We start from the raw sequence: 19,485 nt of genomic DNA, 5'->3' as shown, positions 1-19,485 counted from the left end.
AACATCTTCCATTTGGAACATCCTTTTCCAGTTTAAAGTAAAATCTGATTATACAAGGTCTGAAATGGACATTCTTTAACACTAAGTAGGATCATATTCTATTCTTAAAAGCTTCCAGAAATAAAAACTTTGTGCATAGTATGTGAGAAATAAACAGAGAATAGGATTCTTTTAGAATTGTCTTAGTTACAAGACTCTTATATAAAATTAGAAAGAAATAAAGGTACATTATTTATAAGTATAATTTTCCTACAATTTCTTGGTAGTTTTATAATTCCTCATCTTTATTTTGTACTTTGATAAAATACTTTGCTTTCTCCTGACTATCCACATATCAAGATTTTCTCAAAGTATTTTAATTAAAATGGGAGTATTTACAGTTGTTATATCATATTAATATTCCAGTAGGCATAAAATTTTCACTAAATAACATTGAATAATTAAGAAGGGATACATTATTGATCAGATAGAGTTTCCTACAATATAAAACACTGTTATGCTTTGTTTGTGTTTTTAATATCCAATATTGAAATCTCAAGTTGATATTGTCAAATGACTTTCAAGCATGTAGACTAAGCAAAATTCAAATGGGCATCATCTGCTGTTGTAGAGGACATCATCTATGGGTGAAATAAAAAAACAAACATCATAACCCTGGTTTACCTTACTACAAAATTAAGTAATCAAGATACCTGGAGTGAGTGAAGTCAATTTTTCTACTTCCTAATACTTAGTATGTGCTTCCTACAAACTAAGTATGTAGCTTTGAGTGTTATCTCACAATTTCCTTCAGGGGATAATACTTTATCACGTCATTTACTGTGTCTAAATGTTAATTATGATTGTTGTCGTGATATTCTTTAAATAAATAAATAAATAGCCATAAATGTATATTATGGATTAACAGTGATTATGAAAAAGAGATTGTAGTCTGAAATGAGAGTATGCTGAGACATTTCACCTGAAAATAGTCAGTTGATGTAGAATTGCACAGTCTGAATTTTCTGTGCAGTCTCTTGGTTTCTCTTCATAAATGTTTAAAGGACAGACTTTGAAATTGCTCTTACACAGAAACTTTTCAGTCCTACTTTTCATTTTTGGCCACTTTCTTAAAAAAATATCTTACAGAACATGAAGGAAATCTAATATATTGGTGACATGCAGTCTGTGTTTCAACTTTCAATCCCCAGGAAATTAAGTTCCTGTATTACCACCTTTTCCTTTCCCTCTCCTCTTCATATATTTTTGATCTTGTTGTGCAGGTGTGACTCTTTTCAATAGAGGAGTCCCAAAGGCTTTATCCAAACCCACATACCTATGCACAGCCCAGCCGCCCACAGCAGGGTGAGATCCAGATGAACACCAGCCTTTTCCCTGAGGGGTGAAGAAAAGACATTCTCCTCTGTCCTGAAAGAGAAAAAAAATTTCAAGTGAGTGCCCTGCAGAAGGAGAGGCTGCATACTGAGTTTAGCATTACTTGTGCTGTTTGAAGAACTAACAGGTTATTCAGCATCCATGAGCTCTGGCCTGACATATGAATGTCTCCTCCAGCCCAGGTTTGAAAAGTGGAATAGAGAAAGAGGGAATCAACAAGAGGGACGAGCAATGTTGTGAGATGAGCCAAGCAACATGAGCAGGATCCAGAAGTGCTAACAGAGGAAATCAAAGGAAGGATTAAGTGTAACGTGGGCACAGAGAGAGCTGGCATTATTGAGACAGGGATTTGTGAAGTACATTCAGACACAAAGTGGTGAGAAGTTGGAGTCAGTTGGTACGTGACTGTTAAATTCTTGGAACTGCTACTGTTGAATCAATTGTTGAAATTGGTTATTGTTGAATAATGGAATTGTTATTTATTATCTAGTTACCTGCTCAAGAGTTCCTCTTTGAAGTGTTTACATGTTAGCACTTATATCTGATCATTGGAGAAGAGGCTTCTCCAATGTGAATGTGAATGTGAATGGCTGTGCAGATATACTTCCAGCACATAAAATACAGAGTATGAGAAACTGTGACATTTAGACCTAAATAATATTAGTCGTCTTACTTCTCCCACAGGACCAATCAAATCACCTCACTTGAAAGCAATCCACAATTAAACACTGTAAACATAGGAAAAAAACCAACAACAACAACAAAAAAAAAAAAGAAAAAAAAAAAGAAAAAAACAACTTACTTGCTGAAGTGTATTGGCTGCTTCACTTCTACAAGCTTGCTGAAGAACTGCAAAAACAGGGAATGGCAGCATTTATATTTCCTACTGACAGAGCCATGCTTTATTACCCAATTACCATATGCCATAGGCCATGCTCTAGAATGTGATCCTCTCCTAAATCACCCTTTGCCAGCACAACTAACAGCAAAAAGTCATCAGTTACTAATGCAAATCTATTAAGATTCGGTGTGTAGAAAAGAAGAAGATAATAGTTGGGATGTGCTGAATCAATTCATCAAGCACAAGCACCTACAGAACAATCACTCAAGCAACACAAAATATTCTCAAATAGGAAAAATTAAGTCCTACCTTATGAAGCCCATATAAACCATTGTTTCTGTGTTTTCCCTTTACAGTATTCTGCAACACTGTTGTTTTTACAGCTTATTTAATAGTGAACAATTTTATATTTACAAACCTTAAAATGCAGATTTCCAAGTCCCTGACATATATGCACACCACTTCTTAAATGCAATGATCTCTAGTGTATTTGCAAAATATCCAGACAAATTCTTCACAATAACTATAGTAGGAAAGAATGTATGGATTTTTCTCTTGTTTCTTTTTAATTGACAAAGAAACAAGAGAAAAACTTGAGCTGTATGCTTATAACCCTAAGACATAATGGACCACATTACTTCATCCTAGTATCTCTCACAGATAAAAAGTGTTTTTTGACTTCTCTTTCTCCTGTCCCATTTAATACGATGGTACTTATTTGAAATGGAAAAGCAGATACAAAATGTGTAAACCATGATGACTGTTTTTCACCACTTATTGTATCATTCATTATTTCAGTTTAATTAAAATGTATTGTGTTCATCAGCTTGGAAAACATTTGACTACCACTATGCCTTCCCAATTTTTGTTTGGCACATAATTTTGTCAATTTTGATTACTATATTTTTCCCTACTCTGTGTTTTTGTTTTTGTTTGTTTGTTTGTTTTTCTTTCCATCTACAAGCCAAAACATCATGTATGACTGCTAATTTGATTTGCAAATTGGCAGGTAATAATTTGCTCTAACTATCATTAGTTTTCTTTCATAATTTTCCTCTAACAATGCAGTTCCCAGTAAGTATCTATTAAAAGAAGGGGTGGTACTGAAGAATAAATATCAGTTCAGCAAGCAAGCAGCAGGCTCAGAGATTTGTCATAGAGTAAGCATGGGCAGTGGAAATAATTATTTATTTGTTTTTAAAGGTACCCACCATGAATGCACAAACACATACACTATTTGTATATAGATTTGAATATAAATATAAAATAGTTAAGTATTTTTGAGAGTGTCTCCTTAAAAGTTCAGGTAGAAAGCCTACCTCTACTATATGTTCAAGTGACATTGAATTATATGCAAGAGACAATGGAAGTGACAAAAAAAAAGGAAAAAAAAAAAAAAAAAAGGTAGTATATTACAGGCAGTTTGGCTCTTGGAGCAGAGATTAAAACCTTGAGATGCGTAAGGGCAAGCTGCAGCACAGAGGGAGTGCCAGGATGCATCCATTCTTGTCATTCAGTGAGCACTTCAACAGCATGGGTTATAGATCATGCAGACTATCACCTCTGCAGAGCACATTACTGCTTCTGCTCCTATGGGACTTGTGCAATAGCAAGAGAATCAAGAGGCAAAATCATGCCCAGTTCTCCCTTTAACAAGGAAATGTGATAAAGTTAGAAGACAGTGACCACAGCTTGGCTGAAAAGATGGGGAATGATCCTTGCCATGTTCATCAAAGCCTTGAAAAGCCAGAAAAGGAATCTGCAGTGACCTACACAATGAAAAAATTCCACCCTGCTAGCCAGACTGGAAATATCTGGTCATCTGGAACACTGATATTCCCTCTACGATAGTAACACAAAGGTCCCCCAATTCAGATAAACAAAGATTTACTGAAAGCACATGCACAAAGCTGCTCACAACCATTAGCAGCAGCCATCCTTTTCTTAAAACAATCTGGCTGTAAGAGTGGTGACACCAATTGTTTTATTTACCAGTAATTTTCATCAGAAAAGAGGAGAATCTGAACAGCTCTTCATACTGGATAGAGGGATACAAACCTTCCACCTAAAAGTAAATGATCAAAAATACTAACAAATGCACAGAGTTAATTATAATTCAACATGGAAATAACTATGTGATAAAGACTTTTAGAGGTCTGTCTATTTTAAGAAGACAGTGGACATCCTCTGCTTTGAACAGCAAAAACATTTACACCTCGCTTTGCACTGAAAAACTCAACAGTTTTCATTAAGTAAGTTGGCAGGGATATTATGCTTTGGCAGAGCTTACTCTTTCTCACCTTTTAACAATAGAATTCTATTTACAGTTTTAATCTCTGCTAGAACTGCATCATGATTTGGCAGGTGCAGGGAAAATGTTTTTCTTCTGCAACAACTACATGCAATGGAACAGTTTTGGTCAGTATGTCTTGAAGTACTACTTGTCTTTTTTTCCTAAAGTTAGTTGACCACTCATGAAATAGTGTTTTGGACAGCAAGTACTTGGAAAAAGGTGGAAATAAATCTTTATGAAACTACAAAGAAACGTTGCATTTGATTTACAATATCAATCAATAAATGTATAGAAGTAAGTAACATCTCTTTTTATATTTGTCCACATCCTTGTATTGCTATCATACCATTAAGTACAACAAATTCCATAAGCAAAAAAGTAGGTGTAAATATAGCAGCAATCAAACCACATTCAGTAACTTCTATAGGAATAAAAGGTGCAATTTCTCAAACATTCCTGGGAATGTTAATTTCCACCGTAACAAAAATATAATTCCATTCTAATCCTTGTAGCTATTTCAAAATGTACAGAAAATTCAGGCTGTACTGTTATATTAATGGGAACATTTGAGATAGATTGGGTTACGCAGTGTAAAATTGACTGCAGAGAAAATCCCAAAGATTTTTGCAGCAAGTGAGTCTTGGTCAGGCGTGCGGCAGAATCATGAAAGTGTTTCTAGTAAGGCATTTGCAGGTGCTGAAACACTATTACTAAGCTAGCAACTGCTTTGAGGAGTCAGATGTGAAAAATTCATTTTTGGTATCAGAGGAGCCACCGCTGAAACACTGTAAGATGGGTTTTATATGTGAGCAGGCTTCAGTTTCTCCAGAAATCTTTTGCATATATCAGAACCTGAAAGGCTCCTCATTAGGATTCATTTGTAGATAAATGAATATGCTTTGCATGAAATCTAAGCAGGAACTCAGAGAAAAGCTGCTTGTAAAGAGTCTGAAAGCGATTTCACAAACAATGCAATGAAGCACATTCCAAATAATTTATTTAAATTTTTTATCGTAGTTCACATTCTTCTCTAATTATGAATTGGAAACACTAATTTTGACTGAGTCCTGTGCCGAACCTGCAAGCTACTCAGGATAAAATTATCATAAAACAATAGAATACCAAGTACAACCCTGGTCCAATGAGAACAGAATAACCTCAGGTTTTGCTATAGGACTTCTCAGCATTTCATTTCTCAAGAACCAGCTGAGGCTCAGCCAGGCTGGTAGCAAGCATATTTAGCATTCAGCTAAGTTTGATCAGTGGAAAAAAAAATAAGTCTTCAAATAGAGAAGAAACCATTGGTGAGGAAGCACAGCAGTCCTGTCAGCTTCCTCTGACATTCTATCGAACTGGTTAAGGAAGAAAAAAAGAAAAAGAAAAAAAAAGTGGGAAATAATAAAACCATTTCTAAATCAAGATGTTAAGATACCCAAAATAAAGGTAATTTGTGATTTTTTATTTAAGATCTAAACAATAGTCAGAAATACACTTACTCCATCCTACAAAGGACATTCTTACCTGTCTTACATAACTTAAATTGGAGACGTCAGCCTGCCAAAGGTACTGAGTGTCCTTTCCAAAGACATTAGAAATGCAAGGGGAGCTGCAAGAGGCTGAGGCTGTCCACTGCTGGACACAGCCAGTTCACAAGTAGGCTTTTTTTTGCAGCCAAAATGTTAATGTCTCAGGAAAACATATGCTCCAAAAGTAATGTTTTCTATAGAGGTGGATATTGGTGGCATAACAGTAGTGACTGAGCCTTCCCACCAATATTCTATTACATTCTATAGCCATGCAGCAGCTCACAGCAGAGAGGCACTCTGACAAAATGGCATCTGACATGAAAGCATGCATGAGGCAAATGCATGGAACTGAATTCCCCTATGAAGAAAAAAATATACCAAGTGACATTAATGGTTACTTGCTGAATGCTTATAGAGAACAACCAGTGGATGTTGAGCACAATGAGTGGTACGTTTCAACAATGGTGAGAGCAACGCTGAGTTACCACCACTGGTGCCAATTTGTATAAGTGTGGCATGTTGGTTCTTTTCATTGCTGGCAAAAATACAGAGCTAATGGTGGTGAATCTGCTGAAAAACAGTGTTTTGTAGCTACAAATTTATTCTATCAAAGAATGCCATTGTGTTCATTCTACCTGTTGTAGATTCAGTGGAAAATAGGAGGCATTACATTTGAAGCAACCAATGTATTTGAGGAGAAAAAAAAAAAAAAAAAAAAAAAAAAAAAAAAAAAAAAAAGGAAAAAAAAAAAAAAAAAAAGCATGAATGTAGAGAAAAGGGAAAAATGAGAACAATTATTTCTGTGTATACCAAGGTCACTGCAGGAGGAGGGCAGGAGGTTCTCTAGGCACACAGCACAAGACCCCTGTTGCCTAGAAAAGCCCTGTTTTGGAGCAGGTCTAGAGATCCCCCTCAGGAGAAGCCCAGGGCTGTAGCTGTTCTCACTTCATAAAATGCAACTTATACGTGTGCTTCTATATGCTACTATATGTGTGTCCTCCACTGAAAATTGTTACAGTTTCTCATTATAAAGCTAAGCTTAGCTTGCCTTTGTCTCAGTTTCGGCATTTTGCTGGACAGCACTTCAAATGAAAATAACTCTTTTCTTGCTTGTAATACTAGAACTTCTGAAAACAGGTTACCACATTTTCATAGTTTCTATCAGTTTCAAAATAGTACATGAAAAAAAAAAAATGGCAATAAAGAAATAAATAAAAATTCGCTCAAGAGGATCATCTGTGTAATGGTTTTATGGTCTTGTGCCCCTGATGGGACAAAAAGAAATAATTTATATTCTACTACTTCCTCTAACATTATGTCATCCTTACTACCTCTTTACCTTGTTGTTACTGTTGTTTTTTCTTTTTGATTTAATCAGCACCATCACTGAACTCACATTCATTGGCTGCATCTTAAAAAGCATCTCATCTATCATTTCTGATGTTACAAAGCCCTCAGTGAATGGGAAGATAAATCTGATATATATATTTAGAAAAACAGATGTAAATATATCTCTGTTTAAATTATTTTATTTCACAGGAGTACTAATCCTTACAAATCATGCGAATGTTGTTTTTTAAATGCTTTGTGCACAGTTTTCATTGTACAAGCCAAAAATTCAAATTAAAATGAGAACTATCTCAAAGAGATAAAGTTAGGTTCTGCTAGCTTAAAGCCAAGTTCATTTGTTTCAAGTACAGCAAAATTTATCTCAAAATATTCAGATGGGCTTTGTTAAACAACTAAAGAGAGCTGAAAAAGTTTGCCTAAGAATTTATACTGAATTAAATCATCCTTTATTGGTAGACTTGGTCCATGCACTCACAGCAGATAGATTTATTAAGGACATTTATTTATTATTTATAATTATTTAAGGGCAGATAAATTTACACATAATAAAAAATCATTGCTAATGACAAATTTTGTCTTTGGCACAAATATTATGCAGAAAACATGGCACTTAAAGTAAAGATCTCTAAATCAGAAGAAAATGCATGACCTTTGTACCCCACCAAAGCAAGTCAGCAGCTCTGGAGTTTTAAATATTTTAAAATGCTCACGAGAAATTGTATCTCATGAATTATTTGTAAAACTAATTCAAAGATATTTTTAAACATAGGAGAGAATTATATGTTAGTTATTGTCAAACTACTTACTAATCTAATCAATGTATTTTAATTTGTATCTATTTTTTCTGGTATTCTTCACCGAAAGATAAACAGATTCTTTTGTATTTCTCTTCTATTTACCTCATTCCTTTCCAGTGTTAAAAATAATAGGGAAATGTGCATAAAATACAAGTAAATAAGCAGTTTTTGCTTTTGCTATGTGCTATAGCTATTCTTCCTTTTGGTTCTGAGTGCCTCTGATGCCATCTGTTCAGTTTTAAACCATAGCATATAGCATATAGTCCCAGTACCATGTGTATTTACAGCAACATCACTGAAACAGACCTGGAAAGTTAGTGGGGTACCTCTTGAAGTAACGACACCCTCACCCTCCTGAGAGACCACATTCTCAGAGGTCTCCAGTGATGCAGATAACATAAACCCCTTAGCCAATATGTTGCAGTACCTCTCCTTTTTTATCGCTTCACAGTAGCTATATTGGTATTTAGAGATAGTCCTGCTCAGTCCCCTCTTAAAGCTAAGCAATACTCCTGTTTATAATCTTTCACACTAAGCTGGGAAGAGACAAGCCAAAGGAACATCCTGAAGAAAATGATGTGGCACTGGATTATAGGTTCAGTAAGAGTCAGTGCCACTGACAATGCAATGACCCATAAAAGGCAGAAACACTATGCTCAAATGTTCAGTCCACACCAGTCACTGAATCATAGAATGGCTTGCATTGGAAGGGACCTCAAGGATCAGCAAGTTCCAACCCTCCTGATGCATGCAGGGCCATCAACCTCCATATCTAATACTAGACTAGGCTGCCCAGGGCCCCAGCCAACCTTAGCCTTCTTTGTTGACTAATCTCCATTTTCATCTGTTAAAGCTAGTATCCATGCTCCAAACAACTGTCTTGTTTTCAAAAATCTGCTGTTAGTAAAAATAAAAATATTAATACATGATCTTATTTGGTTCAGATTAAGGCCACCCTTCTTAAACAAACCCAATGTTATAAATTACCAAATAAACAATTTAACTTTCAGTTCTTCCATGAGCATTTTTATCATGCCAACAGAACCTGAGCATTTGCTTTGCTGGGCAGAGATGGTTCTGACATCATATTTTGGCACCAAGACATTTTCAATTTTTATTTATTTATTTTTGAGAAGGGAAGTGTATATATATATGAGTATGTACATGTACACTTACGCATACGTACATGCATACGTAATATCTATATGAATTCATTGTGGATGTACAATTGTCTTTAATGAACATTGATTTGACTTTCTAATTATCAATATTCAATAAGGCTGGAACACATTTTGCCATGAACTTCATCTGGATATAAAGACATTTCCACTGTTTGTTGCTGTCAGGTTATTTCCTGACACACATACATGTATAGCTGTGAAAGCACTTGAAAAACATCTGTCTGTGGCCTTTTTTCTTGATGTAAATTGTAGCATCTATATCATGCTGCTACACATGCCATATTAATTAATTCATCCTAAAGGTTAATCCTTTCACACGTTCTGTTTGCTGCCTATTCCAGCTGCAGTGAACACTGTACACTCACTGACGGCATAGGTTAGACTGAGACTACCTTTTAACTTTTTACCTCATTCTTCTGAAAACACATAAGTAGAAGTCTCCAGTTAGATCAATGAACAAACTTCAAGCAGCCTGAAGGGCTCCAAGGTTTCATCCCACAGGACCACATTCAGACTTCAGTTGCCTTTCGCCTCTGAAAATAATCAGATTTGGTTACAAACACTAAATTATACTTGAACTATATCTTGAGAGGAGCACAGACAACAACCATATTGGTTTTCTTAGGATAATGTTATGACTGTAGTTGCTTCAGTGCTGGTTATACCATGCAAAGTGGCACAATATTACATCCCACCAGGAAACAAACAAACATACAAACAAAAAAAAAAAAGACAATAAAATTAAAAATCAGCCCTTAAACTTGCTTCTTTTCCACAAACAACAGAACAGTTACACAGAATAGGTATCAACTCCTTAAAGTTCAAATTTAAAGTACCGATTTCCACTACACACTAACATGAGGAAAGCTCCATGTTGGGAAACAGCAAGACAAGAAGCTCAAATGCTATGATTTTGGGAAGAAATCCAATAAGGCTTACTATTTTAACTGGATATATCGTGAAACTAAAACATCAAGGAATAAGACATACAAATGAAGGGAGCATGTGTTAAATAATTTAGTGCTCTGAAAAGACATTGCAGCTCACACCTAACAACCTTTGCACAGGAGGAAACAGATCTCAGACTTTGTTTTTAAGACAGTTACAGTAGACACTGAAGGAAAAAAAAAAAAAAAAAAAAAAGCAGGAAGAGAAACAAGAAACAAAAAATCTATTAAATTAATAGGGTTATGACTCTTTAAATAACTTGTAAGGCCTCTAAAGGTACTTACTACAATTCTGTGTTACTAAAGGTAAGATTGCAGACTTGTCAGGGAAGTTGGAACAGGAATCAGTCATTTTTCTGTAGGTTAAATCTGAAAGTAATGCCTCCTGTTTATTTCCATAGGAACTACAAAAGGTACAAAGAGCACAATAACACTGTTTGATAGAGCAGTTTCTGAGCTACAGAGCACTGTTTTTCAACAGATTCATCACCATTAGCTGTGCGTTTTCACCAGCAACGAACAAGAGCCTGCATGTCATGCTCACACAAACCTGTACCAGTGGAGGTGAGCAATCATCACCATCACCACTGTTGAAAATGCACCACCCACCACTTCACTGTGCTCACATCTGCAGTTTGGTCTGCATAAACATTCAGCAAGCATCCATGAAGATCAATGGGAGGCATTTACTCCACATGGAGAAACTCAGTGACACACCTTTGCTCCATACACACTTCCACATCAGAAACCATTTTGTCAGAGTGCCCCTCTGCTGCCAACTGTCACACGACAGCAGCATGTAATGGAATACTGGTGGGAAGGTTCCACCTCTACTGCCATACCACCAACATCCACCTCTGATGGGACCAACACTGTAAATTAGGAGGCATTACAGAGCAGCCCTTATACACTGATGACACTAACTGGCCTTTTAAAATAAGTATATAAACATGAAAATCTAATTTCAGTTTCTGATTCTTTTAGTTGTTTTTACACCATGCTATTTTTAGACTTGCATGCATTCTTAAGGTCTCATAAACACAGTTTTCTTCAGATCTAATTTGATTCAGAGAATAAAGTTAGCAGATGAAAATTTCTGCCACACTTAATTGCTCTATCACACCTGACGACCAGCTTTGAAAAGCAGAAGAATATATTTTGCAGTTATTTGTACAATTGATAATTCATAATAATTTTATTTTCAGAGGATTCTTCTGACATTTGCTTTCAGTGAAGAATTTATATTTCTGAAATCCTTACTTTCTGAAGTATCCCATTGAATAGGAAGAGTCCTATGCAGATCCTGTATTCTACAATGCAGATTTTTAGTTTTATGATGATCTTTTAGTGTTACCTGAAATGACCCATCAAACATTCAACTTACCACTAAGTCAGAGCAAAAGTAAAGTATGATGATATATAAAACCCAGAATATAAACTAGTCAATGTATATTACATAAATGGCAATAGTTACAAACAGAAGTGAAACACTTTGTATCTGTTTTTGTGAAAAGCTCAAATTTCTTCATTTATCATTAAAAATACGAAACATTTAGGAACCTTACACTGATCACAACATCAACCTCTCTACAATTAAATGTGCCAAGGTATAAAAAATAAATAAATTTAAAAAAAACTGCAAATACATTGTATTCAACAGCATAGTAATTGCCCCTGCACTCCTGCAAAGTACTAATCCCCATTAGTACTAATCCCACAAACTCCATTTTGTCCCATGAATTAAATTAATAACAGAAGGATCTTTCTTTGGGTTTACCTGTCACATGACACATATTTCAGTGAGTGGAATTTTTCAACCTCATTCTACAGCAGTGACTTCAGAACACATTACTATTTCTAATTCATCAGCCTTGTGGAGACAAGTCAGAAGAAGTAAAATGTAAATCTCTTTATAATGAAATCAATCCAGTCCTCCTTCATTTGTCATCACAGTGACAAAGCTCTATTGTCAGCTGAACAGATGTACTAAATGCTTGTCACTTATGTGTGTTAAAAGAGCAACCACTAAAAAGAGATAATTTCCTCTGACTAATTCACATCAAAGCAGAAAAGTTGTTCTTCTCTTTAGTAATTTCCTTGGGTGTTTTGTTTGCTTTATATCATATATGAACTTTTAGTACCTCTGATAGATGGAAGAAGAATTAGGAATGCATTACACCTTTTCAAATTCCACAAACCCATAGCTCCTTTTATGCCCTCATTCTATCTTTATATCAAAATGCAATAAGTTTATGGTCTCATAATGGTAGAATACTTGCTAAAATATTCCCATTAAAATGCAAATGTTGACCTTCCACTAAGTTTTAAGTTAGAAATTCTTACCTTTTTCCCTACCCCCAACCCCCGAATAGACATGCTTTGTAACAGAAGAGTATTTTTCTTGGTAGACCGTTCTCCTTTTATTTTATTTTTCTAATGAATTTACATTCTTTAGCAGCTTCTTTGTGCTATTTTTACTCCCATTTTTTCCTTTTTTTTTTTTTTTTTTTTTTTTTTTTTTAAGTGAAACATGAAATTGTCTTTGAAATGGAATAGAAAGTGTTACTTATTATTATCAGAAAATCAAAGATGAATTGAGTATGTAGCGGTTATCACAAGAAAATAAAATCTGCTTTTCTCCTGTGGAAAAATAATTTAAATGAGAAAAATAATGTGTCAATATAACGAAAAGAAAGATCATCAAAGATCATCCTATAGAATTACTAATGTTTTCCACAAATTTTGTATTTACAGCTATTACTTCTGTTTTATTCCATTCTACCTTAATACATTTATAGACAATTCTGATTGTAAGCAAAAAGTACTGACTTAGGTTTTTTCCTATCTAAAAACAGTAAGAATGAAAATTGCATCATGCAAGCTAAGATGCCTAAAATACATAACATTATTGTAGTCCTGCACTTGAGCAAAGGAAGAATTTTGTACATTTTGCATCACAGCCTCACCTGCCCAGATGTTACATCCAAACTACAGCAGAAGGACATTTCCTAGTGAAGCATTCATTAAGTTGAGAAGTAGGTATAGTAGGTTTAGATAACTGTTATTTGCAAACATATTCTCTAAGTGTCTAAAGCCAATCTCAGATTCTATCATATCCAAGAAAAAACTGAGCACTTGTAACACATTTCCAGAGTCTTACACAGGTTGCCCTCTGTAGGTCTTGCATGCAAGCAATCCCTGCTCTCTTCTGGAACAATGACAAATAAACATACTTGTGTAATCATCTAGATCTGTTTGCAGCAGCACAGCAAATACTAGTAATATTGAAAATAATTAATGCTCGGGGCTGGGAATGAAACTGTAGCCTTTTCATTCCCAGTCTGTGCAACTAGGGCCCCTACATGCTTTTAGCCAGAGGTAAATTAAATTAAATTAATATATGATGACTATCCTATCTGCTATCTACATAGATGAAAAAGATTTTGAGCAAGAAATTAAGGCAAATCTCTTGATAAATACTGTTTGTTTGTTTGTTTTGTTTATTTGTTTGTTGTAGTACTCCACAAATCTGGAGTACTGCATCCAGGCCTGCAGCCTCCAACATAAGACAATGAACTGTTGGAGCTGGTCCAGACAAAGGGCCATAAAGGTGCTCAGAGGGCTGGCACACTTGAGTCTGGAGGAAGTCCTCTGTATCTCAGAGAAAAGGCATAGAGGCTGGACTTGGTAAAACAAGAAGCCCTTTTCAATTCTACAGTCTCACATCTGACATATTTAAAAAAAAAATAAATAGATAAACACAAAATAATAATGATAATAATAAAAATCCAATTGGAGTTAACCATCTCGCTGCTAGTAAACTGACTGCAAGTGACTCTATTAGAGAACACCACTAGCATCTCTATAATGCTGAATTCAACTGTCAATAAAGATTACTACTAATTTCTTCCCGCTCTTCTGCTTACTTGCATGTTTCAAACTGACCTCTCTGAGTAATGCCACAGTGTAACTAATAATAAAATTTCACTCTTAAATAGAAAGACTTCCCACAGATAAAATAAGAGAAACTAACTTTAAGAGTCAAACAAATGTATATTTTCAATCTTGTATGGTCACGTTACGTAGGAAAAAAAACCAGCAAGATATCTAATTTTGTCTTGTACTCAGATGGCAAAACACTGAAATATTTAATGCATGTATATTCTTTTAACCAGGTATTCATAGTGAAAGCACTGTACACAGTTTCAAACGTGTTTATTGGGCTTAATTCACAGAAGGAAAAGAAAAAGAATCTAAATTTAATGTTGCTGGAATTCCATCCACAAAGTATACTAAGCTCATCAACTCTTTGAAAAAAGTACTGGGAAATGGCCAAGTTACTTAACTTCACAAAACAGCTGCTTAAATTCACAATACTCTGTACCACTAATGCTATGAATGTCTCACATAAGCTCAAAATACTTTCATTTTGGTTAAAAGGATGTCATTCACAGAAAGAGCTCAGAAAAGAATGCTGTCAAAAAGCTTTTGAGAAGCCTCAAACTCAGCTCTGAAGAATACACCTTGATTTCATTTTTAATCTAATCCTAACCATCAGAAATGTTCCTTTGACTAGAAATTCATTTTCAGCTCTGTTTCATGAATTCAGTGTAATGCTTGCAATATATTCCATTGCTAGTATCACCCTCTTCACTACCCCAGATTCATGGAAACAAAGTAAAGGAAAAAATCTATTTCAATAACAGTCCCCTACTATAGGTATTTCTTTAATACGGTTGTCTGTTTTGTTTTTTCCTTTTCCTATCCTGTTATTTTTGAACAAGATTCCAAGAGTACTCAGCAAGATGGTAACAGCTAAGGCTTTTGGCAGACACAGAGGCTACAATACCTCCTGGCACAGGCAGTGCAAAGGATTGGGAGCTCATTGTTGCAGCGTGCTGATAACCCAGATACACAGCAGAATAGGCTGCTTGGTTCCAGGTGATTTCTGATAAACACAAATGGAGTTTGCTTGCACAGCTCTCCCTTTGTTCAAGACTAGCAGAGGAGAGAAGCAAGATAGGGCAGTGCAAAATCAAACATTCACATGTGCTGGAACAAGCAAGGAGGTAGAATTATGACAGATCTTGAATTTCCTTGAGCAATGAGATTCCTTAAGAGGAAGGAATGAATGGAGGTAAAACGGGCATTTAGCTGAAAATTGGGGTCTGGGGAAACTTGCTTGATCTTACACATTTGGCCATGATTTTCATCACTGTACCCTCTCACATCTCCTAATCCTACCGCTAGAATCTACAATTCCCTATAAAAACACACAGAAGTACCTGTACTATTCTCCAAAGTAACTAAATATTCTCTATTTTAAAAACAAATCAGAGAACGGATGCTTTCACAGTAGCATCTGTTCCTTCTAAACTTTTAGCATGAGTCCTAATCCTTCTGAAATAGAGCTCTCCTGTATCAAGAATTGGATATGGGTTTATATTTAAAAATCACTTAAAAACTTCCTATGCATCTCCACTTTTCATCCATAGCATTAAAGTTTACCTTTCCTTCCCCTGTGCTGACAGACCCACAAAGCAAGAACAAAGGCAGAAAGCAGAGGCTGCTACAACAACCAGCTATTACTCCAGTAGAAAAGCTTAACATCTGGAGCTGTCAGCCTGCTGTGAACACATGACGAATATCATCACTAAAACTATGAAATATAAATCCTCGTGTATCATGTCTATGGAACTTATATTGCTCCTTTACAAATACTTTCCTTCCCCTCCTTTCTAACCTAGTTAGCCACCAACTTCTGCTTCTTGCTTGTAAAATGTCTGTGCTCTTCCCTTAGATCTGCTAGCAGTGCTTTCTTTCATCAACATTAGTTAAGCAAGCATTTGATCTGTGAAAATGCTGTCAATCTCATTTTGATAATAATAATACGTTTTATTATTATTTTGATAGATACTAATATTTTCAAAATGGCTTTACGTTAAACAGAAACTAATAATGCTTATTGCAGGCATTACCTGCATGGCCTAGAGGGTGACGATGCAACAGCAACAATTCAGACTATTCCCTTCAGTGTTAATCACCTTGTATTTACCAAAATAAAATAAAATACCCTCAGTATTTTCTAGACAATTCTACAAGCTACTCCATCTGAAATCAGCACATTTCCTTCCCTCTCCCCATCTTCTGTCAGTAAATTCATAACTAAGCACCTACTTTTGAGTAATCAGTGAACAAAAGCATTAACGACAAGTTACAGAGGTTTCTTTTTAATAGCTACTGGTCCTGAATAGTTCTGTTAACAATTGCTTCTTATAAACAAAAATCAAGATAAAGTGTACATAGATTATTTATTTACTCTGTGACCTTAGGCAGAATAAACATGCTCTGTATTCACATGGACTGTACAGTTAAGGTAGAATGGAAAAACGTGACCTCAATCTGAAATAATGATATTAGAGAAGTGATTTTTATAAGCACTGGGAAGTCTCACAGTCACAGTCTCACAGTCCCGTGCGCGTTGGGAGGGACCTTAGAGATTATCAAGTCCAACCCCCGGGATTCGAGCCTCCTGTGTAGCAGAGTGACACTTCTACCACTTGCGCCACAGGGGGGATTCGAACCCGGGCTTCTCGTGTTACAAGAGCCACCTGCGTCACTGCAGGCAAACTTTCTACATTCTGGAAATATCCGTTTCACTGCTTTTTCTGAAATTATTTTTGTTGTTGTTGTTTGTTGCTTTTTTTTGTTTGTTTGTTTGTTTTAATTATTAATAAACTAAAAGGGAAAAAAAAAAAAAGAACAGCACAAGGTATTGCAGACGGCTCAAAAAAAAAAAATAATAATAAATAAATGAACATGATGTCAAGTTCTTGTGCTGGTCTCAAAGAACAGCATTCAGCAGAACTAGTAAACATGACTGAAACATGCATTTATGAAACAACTACAAAAAAACTTCCTTGCCAGTGACAGGAGGTGATTCAACTAGATGGCTGGCACTAAAGGTTGTTTACCAGGTTCTGGATTCCTAATTGGACGCCTAGCTTGTTAAGTACCAACTGGTCTTTAATTAGTTGAAAAATTATCATCACTAAAAGTTGCCATAAAAAGAAAGAGAACAATATAATTAAAGTGTTAAAATCCATATGGTGGAATGCACACCTTCTCTTCTAATAGCTGTTTCTCCTCTCTTTCCCACGCAGCATTAATAAGGCAATGCTGTCCACTTACCAAAAAAATCTTCTTTTTAAGTTCATAATGAAAGTAATAAAATGGAGGTGTGCTAAGAGAATGTACATAGTGCAATGTTTCTCTTTGACTGTGAAATTATCCAGGATACGCTTTGCTACAGGAGTGAGTTCAGGACTGATGACTCACCTTTGCCTGCACACCTAATCATAGTGGGACATCGTTATCACACCTTCATTAAATACAAAGTAATTAAAGTAAATTTAAACGAAAAACTCTTTTCATATATGACTTGTGAAATACGAATTTTATGCCTGTGATTTATTAAATACAACCACAGCCTGAATGCACATAGCAACATTTGTATAACTGGAAATCTGCAAGCAGTTGCTCTACAATTATCTGCCACTACATTTTGCTCCATTTCTGTAGGTTTACAGGCTTTCTCTGCCCCTAAGGAATATCTTCTAATGTATGTAAAATGTTGAGATTACATGTGAAGCAATTTGGCCTTAACGTGAAAGAATAAAGCTAAGCATGTTTCTTTAAACACCTGTGCTATCAAATTTAATATTTTAGAGATTTTGTTTGTTTGTCTGTTTTTCACTCATTTATGTAGGTTACTCCATAAATAATACCTCCTATCTATTTCTATTGAAACTACAACAGATAAAAAGACCACAATGACACCGTTTGATAGAGCAATTTCTCAAGTACAGAACACTGTTTTTTCAACACAAGGGGTTCTACAGGAAAGATAGGGAAGCATTTTTTATGGGAGCATATAGTTACAGGAGGAAGGAAAATGGTTTTAAACTGCAAGAGAGTCGATTTAGTCTAGATATCAGGAAGAAAATCTTTACTTGGAAGGTGGTGAGACGCTGGAACAGGCTGCCCAGCAAGTTTGTGAATGCCCCCTCCCTGGAAGCATTCAAGACCAGGCTGGATGGGGTTTTGAGCAGCCTGGTATAGATGAAGGTGCCCCTACATAAACAGGGGGATGGAACTAGATAATCTTAAAGGTCCTGTCCAACAAAAACCGTTCTATGATTCTGTGAAAATAGCCATCATCATTAACCATGCCTTTTTAACTGCAACAAACAAGAGCCTGCATGCTGCACTCATAAATATTTTCATGGCTGTCTGGAATATAGCTTGCCTTTCACATACCCGTTGCCACTGCTGAAACACACTACCCATTACCTCACTGTGCTCTTATCCACTGGTTGGGCTCTGTAAATATTCAGTAAGCATCAATGAATGCCAGTGGGTACCATTTTTTCTTGCATGAAAAAATTCAATGACACACCTTTGCTCCACATGCTCTTTTCCAAGTCAGATATCATTTGATCAGAGTGCTCCTCTACTGGCAGCTGTCACACAGCAACAAAATGTAACGGAATGGATGGTTCAACTTCAACTGGAGCATCTACCTCTGATGTCGTGAGCCAACATAATAAAAAAATGAGGTATTACTTTCAGAGCAGCCCCCATAAATTATCAGTTTGATGAAGAGGAAAGGAAGAAGATTAGCTGAATCCCCTGACAGAAGTTCACACCATTAACCCTTTGTGTGATAAAGAAATTCAGTAGTTGGGAAACTATTTACTTATAATAGCCACATAGTGTTAAACAATAGCTGGAAAAGAAAACATTAGTTCTGGCTAGTGCCCTAATTAGCCATGGGAAATGGATAAACTCTGCATTGTTTGTATCAGCAACAGATGACCTCTATTACTGTGCAGTTGTTTTTGTTTATATACAAAAGAGAAATTTTAGTAACATTTCCACTCTACATGACTTGATTCCCTATGTCAAGTTTATAAAATCGTTGTTGGAGTTAAAATGAAAGGAGCTGTCTGAAAGAGTGAATTTCCAAGTGTCTCAATTATCTTCAATTCTTCAGCATAAGGTTGAGAAAGTTAATTTTAAAATAACTCTTCAAAATAAAATCGACTGAAACTTGACAGCAACCATATTCAGAAGAAACAACCTTCCTTAATTTTATACAACTCTTTCTTGGAATG

General features: G+C 35.6%; 1 long non-coding RNA gene across 1 annotated transcript; it reads right to left on the bottom strand.

Moving 5' to 3' along the window:
* Positions 1-303: 303 nt before the first annotated feature.
* LOC107313837 lies at positions 304-9,891 on the bottom strand. The gene is made up of 4 exons (XR_001555212.2): positions 9,770-9,891; positions 2,177-2,223; positions 1,316-1,407; positions 304-620 (listed from the first exon to the last, which is right to left on the bottom strand). It is a non-coding gene; the product is annotated as an uncharacterized LOC107313837 (long non-coding RNA).
* Between the last annotated feature and the right edge of the window lie 9,594 nt (positions 9,892-19,485).

Source organism: Coturnix japonica, chromosome 4, assembly GCF_001577835.2.
Source record: "Coturnix japonica isolate 7356 chromosome 4, Coturnix japonica 2.1, whole genome shotgun sequence".
In the NCBI taxonomy this organism is placed as follows: domain Eukaryota; kingdom Metazoa; phylum Chordata; class Aves; order Galliformes; family Phasianidae; genus Coturnix; species Coturnix japonica.
Note: the sequence above shows the minus strand (reverse complement) of the source record. Positions and strands in the feature narration are given on the sequence as shown.